Consider the following 6000-nt stretch of genomic DNA (forward strand, 5'->3'; position numbering starts at 1 on the left):
AACTTCCCAAAGGGAAGCTCCGTTGATGGCAGCTCTGGAGATTGTCTTCCCTAGGAGGCAGACGTCCCTTTGGAAGGCGACTGGACTGACAGCGCCGGCTTCATACTCTGAGCCCCCCCACGCAGCCTGTGCGTTGCTCAGCCGGCCGGTGGAGGGCTGGATCTGCTGGTGGTGACTGCGTGCAGCTGGACTCCAGCAGCAGGCTACTACTGATGGGGGAAAGCCCCCTTCACACATCTCTCAGGCTCTCCAGCTTTCCTTCTTTGCTGCCAGGCAATGGAGGAAAGAGTGAAGGTCACGGCCAGGTCTTGGGAAATGGCATTGCAGAAAAGCATCCTTCCAGAAATGGAGGTTTCCGTGTCCACCTGACGTGCTGGATTCCCAGGCAGCCATGAGGCAGAAAAAGCTGTGTCTCACGGGAGAGTTCTCCGGCTCCCATCCTCCCTACCAGCTGAAGCTCCGACAGAAGAGAGGATCCCCTCCATGGCTAAAGCCTGCGTGACGAACTGCAGGGCAGAAACAGGGAAGGCACGGTCCTCAGGTGGAGCACCATGAGTTTCTGCTGCAGTTTGGAAACACTGGAGTAGGCAAGTGGTCCTGGAGCCATGAGGAGATCACAGGGTGACCTTTTGTAAAATTTTATGTTATGTTCTGTTATTTTGAAGGGGTTTACTGTGTTCTGTTATTTTTCATTATTTTTTGTTATTTTATGTAAGACCACAATAATTTCAAGAAGTATTTATCTTATGTTCTTTTATGCTATTTTTTGTTATTTGACTTTTTTTTTGGTATTTTATAATTTTTCATGTTATTCTAGGTTATGTGGAAGAGTTTTTTACCTTATGTTATTTTGAAGAGATTTAGTTTATCATGTTATGTTTTGTTATTTTTTGTTCTGTAATTTATATCACAATATTTTGAAGGAGTATTTATCTTATGTTCTTTTATATTATTTTTCATTATTTTACATTGTTTATTTGCTATTATTCTAGGTTTTGTGGAAGAGTTCTTTACGTTATGTTATTTTGAAGGGATTTACTGTATCATGCTATGTTTCGTTATTATTTTGTTATATAATTTATATTGGAATATTTTGAAGGAGTATTTATCATGTTCTTTTATGTTATTTTTCAGTCTTTTACATTGTTGTTTGTTATTTTATATTATTTTAGGTTATGTGGAAGGGGCTTTTTGATGTTACGTTATTTCATGTCATGATATTTTATGTTAGTTTGAACGGGATTTTGATGTTATAATCTGTTATTTTTGTTATTTTCTGTTAGTTTACGTTATGTTGACGGGGGGGCAGTTTATGTTAGGTTTCATGATTATATGTTATCTTTTGTTATTTCATGTCCTTTTTCTGACGCTGTTTCAGAGCCAATGCTCACAAGCATTTCCACAATGTGCAATGTGTAGCCAGGAGCAGGCGGATGCATTCTTCACTTCAGCTTGAAAAAAACATCCCTTGCAGTCTGGCAAAAGCAAGCCACAGAGCTCCAGAAAGCAGCCGCAGGAACACAGGCCCAGCAGTCCCTGTGTCCTGAAGAGCCAGAACGTGAAGGATCAGGACCCACCACGCATAAAAGAAGAAGAAGGAGAAGAAGAGGTGTGTGGAAGCGTGGGGGTATTTTTCAAAGAATGCCATGCAGCGATGACAAGCATCCTCTTTGCCTTCCAAAACTGTGGCTGTGCTTCTTGGCCTGTGATGCGTGAAAAGCGCTCTCGTGCCTGCCCGGCGCTTGTATTGCGCGCAGGCAGAGCTGAAAAGTGGCTGCTCGTGATGGTGCAGCGAGGCTGCAGCCCTCCCAAGCACAGGCTGTTTTGCAGAGGCAAGAAGCCCTGAGGAAGTGGAGGCAAGGGAAGAGCAGAGCTTGCTCCTGCTGCCAAGTGGCTACAGGCAAGAGAGGCTGAGAGAAGCAGGGCACGAGTGGCACCTTGGAGGGGCCAGAGGCCAGAAGAGCAGGCGAGAAGTGGGCAGCAAGGGCTCAGAGGAGCCCTGAGAAGGGGCTGTGCTGAGTGCTGCAGAGGAAGGCAAAAAACCCCCGGAGACGCGTGCTAGCCCAGCGTGGGGGAAAAAAAGCCTTCCTCCCCGCAGCTGCAGGGCCCGAGAGGCCATCTGCGTGGTGCACGAGCAGCAGGCGGTAAGCCAGGCCAAATGGAGGGAGCAGAGGAGCCCTGACAAGTGGTCATGCTCAGTGCTGCAGAGGAAGGCAAAAAACCCCCGGGGACCAGTGCCAATCTGCCCCGGGGGAAAATTCCTTCCTGACCCCAGCGCTGGCGATCGGCTATTCCCTGAGCACCTGAGCAAGACCTGCCCCCTCCTCCCTCAGGCTGCTCACGCCTCCCAGGAGATGATGCCCAAGCCTTCTTCCCTCTCAACCTGGAGCCATCTCAGGGGCTTCCCAGAGTGACCAAACGGCCGCGGCCTGATGGACCCTGGGGGCAAGAATCCTTCCCGGCCCCTGCTGGGACACCAGTGCGTGCTCCCAAGCACCACGACCCCTTGAAACGTCCCTGCATCCCACTCCTTACGGCTGCTACCCCTGGCTCCACGGGGGATGAGGACGGCGAGCTCTGCGGTGCTCCTCAAGAAGGCATCACCTTGCTCTTGCCACGGCTAAACAGCTGAAAAGGCCTGATAGCCTCGTGCAGCTCCAGGGCTTGGTGGTTCTTCTGACCTCCAGCAGCCTCGTCCAGCCTGCGCTCTTCCTCTCTCAGCCCCCATCAAGCAATTCCAGCGGCTGCTGCTGGAGGACTTCCTCTGGCATGTCTTGGGGCTGCCCCCAGGCCAGCTCTGGCAGCTGGACACAGGACGGTGCTCCCTTCTCTACTGCACCAGAGTGTTGTGCCTGCCGCGTTGCCGGGTGCTGGCACTGTGGCACGGGGGTGACGCTGTGACATGCGCAGCCCCGCCCACCAGCCCTGCGCCCAGCATCCTGCGCACGAAGGCCTTTGGGGTGCTGGCCCCGAGGCAGCCCCTAGCCCAGGAGGCCCCGGGACCATTCCCTGCCCTTGCTGGCCATGCACTGGGCACAGCTGCTGGGTGGCCCTTGCGCCTCTTCTGCCACTCGGTTCCCAATCACAAACCTCGTGCTCTCCCTCTTCTCTCAGGCCATGGCAGAAAGCAACCCTCCAGGCCAGAGACCACCCCCATGAGCCGTCCGCTCTCTGCGCCAGAGCTAACGTCCATGAGACCCCGCAGCCAGGAGCAGCAGGGACTTGATCTCTGGGCACAACCCCTTTTCTGGGGCGTCAGGGGGCTGATTTTGGCAGCCGCGGCCCGCGGGAAAGCCCAAGTGGAACCAGAGCCATGGCTTGAGATGGACGGTGCCAACAGAGCGCCACGGCAATAACCCAGCCTTTGAAAAACAAGGGAGCAGAGCTTACGCTGCTGTGCTGGGAATGTTGCTCATTTTCACACCTAGAACCCTGGGGTCCGTGCCCAAAGCACAGCCAGGCAAACGACGACTCTTCCAAAGTGTAACAACAGCCCCTGGCTGCTGTCGCCATCCCATCCCCTCGTCCCCCTGAAATCAAGCTGCGCAGCGCCTCTGGGAAACATTGGCCATGTGGATACGTCGTACAAAACGCCCTTCAGCCACGGGGTAAAACTTTCAGAGCTCCTCTGGGACTTGCCCTGGTCGTGCTAAGTAATTTCGTCAGAGAGAAAGCATCCTTCACCTCTAGAAATCAGTAGTCACATCTGGAACAGTTGAAGTGATCCTCGTGATCTGTGCACTGGATTTCCTTTGGCGATTGGGCACTGACAGCAGTGCGCGCACTGTGTAAATGGGGATGGGAGAAGGGCGTCCTTTCCCCTCGAATGACCAGGCTGCTTCATGTGAAAGGAATAAATTGTGTCACTCCCATGATCTTGCTAAAGCAAAACACTCTTTATTATACTGCGTGTAGGATACTGTTTGCTTTTACCTCCTTTACAATGATGCACATTCTTAATTTTGTGAAGAAATTACTGCTGCTCTTTTGTGGAGCAAGGCGGCAGAGAGAGGAGGCCTGCTCACCTGATACTCTCCGTGTGTTTGGACACCCGCGAGGGCCTGTCTCGTCGCACTGAGCTTGCACCCAAAGACTGAGAGTCTGTCCCTGAACAGACATAGCCTGGCAGCTTGCTGCACTCCTTGATGCCGTTTGGCCAAGGAATTACCCTGTCTGTGCTAGAAGACTGGTTTTCCTCGTTTCTCAGATTAATGAGAACCAAGAAGAAGTTCCTTTGGATGGCAATGGCCCCACCAGGAATTTCATCACACCCACATTCTCAGGTGCTTGCAGGTGGGCATAGGAAAAGCAACATCTTCAGTTCTCCTCGGCAGCTTTCTTCCCTAAAGGCGCGGAGGGCCTCTTAACAGAAGAGAGGCAGTTGCCTTGTAGTGTCGGGTGGCCACCTGGCCAGCCACCTCCTTACCCCTAGCGGCGCTACCAGCAAGAGCCTTCCTCTTCACTACGTGCCTGCAGAATGCATTTCAAAATCCATCAGCAGCCTTTCCTCCAGCTCCTGGAGAGTAAAGCCCCACAGACAGCAGTGCCACGAACCGCATGGCACTGACCCACCAGGCTTTTTGTCTCTGGCAGCTTTTCCAGCGCCTGGCCTGATTTGGCCCTTTCTCCCATGAAACTTCCCAAAGGGAAGCTCCGTTGATGGCAGCTCTGGAGATTGTCTTCCCTAGGAGGCAGACGTCCCTTTGGAAGGCGACTGGACTGACAGCGCCGGCTTCATACTCTGAGCCCCCCCACGCAGCCTGTGCGTTGCTCAGCCGGCCGGTGGAGGGCTGGATCTGCTGGTGGTGACTGCGTGCAGCTGGACTCCAGCAGCAGGCTACTACTGATGGGGGAAAGCCCCCTTCACACATCTCTCAGGCTCTCCAGCTTTCCTTCTTTGCTGCCAGGCAATGGAGGAAAGAGTGAAGGTCACGGCCAGGTCTTGGGAAATGGCATTGCAGAAAAGCATCCTTCCAGAAATGGAGGTTTCCGTGTCCACCTGACGTGCTGGATTCCCAGGCAGCCATGAGGCAGAAAAAGCTGTGTCTCACGGGAGAGTTCTCCGGCTCCCATCCTCCCTACCAGCTGAAGCTCCGACAGAAGAGACGATCCCCTCCATGGCTAAAGCCTGCGTGACGAACTGCAGGGCAGAAACAGGGAAGGCACGGTCCTCAGGTGGAGCACCATGATTTTCTGCTGCAGTTTGGAAACACTGGAGTAGGCAAGTGGTCCTGGAGCCATGAGGAGATCACAGGGTGACCTTTTGTAAAATTTTATGTTATGTTCTGTTATTTTGAAGGGGTTTACTGTGTTCTGTTATTTTTCATTATTTTTTGTTATTTTATGTAAGACCACAATAATTTCAAGAAGTATTTATCTTATGTTCTTTTATGCTATTTTTTGTTATTTGACTTTTTTTTTGGTATTTTATAATTTTTCATGTTATTCTAGGTTATGTGGAAGAGTTTTTTACCTTATGTTATTTTGAAGAGATTTAGTTTATCATGTTATGTTTTGTTATTTTTTGTTCTGTAATTTATATCACAATATTTTGAAGGAGTATTTATCTTATGTTCTTTTATATTATTTTTCATTATTTTACATTGTTTATTTGCTATTATTCTAGGTTTTGTGGAAGAGTTCTTTACGTTATGTTATTTTGAAGGGATTTACTGTATCATGCTATGTTTCGTTATTATTTTGTTATATAATTTATATTGGAATATTTTGAAGGAGTATTTATCATGTTCTTTTATGTTATTTTTCAGTCTTTTACATTGTTGTTTGTTATTTTATATTATTTTAGGTTATGTGGAAGGGGCTTTTTGATGTTACGTTATTTCATGTCATGATATTTTATGTTAGTTTGAACGGGATTTTGATGTTATAATCTGTTATTTTTGTTATTTTCTGTTAGTTTACGTTATGTTGACGGGGGGGCAGTTTATGTTAGGTTTCATGATTATATGTTATCTTTTGTTATTTCATGTCCTTTTTCTG

Source organism: Chlamydotis macqueenii, chromosome 2 (genome assembly GCF_036417535.1).
Source record: "Chlamydotis macqueenii isolate bChlMac1 chromosome 2, bChlMac1.mat, whole genome shotgun sequence".
NCBI lineage: Eukaryota > Metazoa > Chordata > Aves > Otidiformes > Otididae > Chlamydotis > Chlamydotis macqueenii.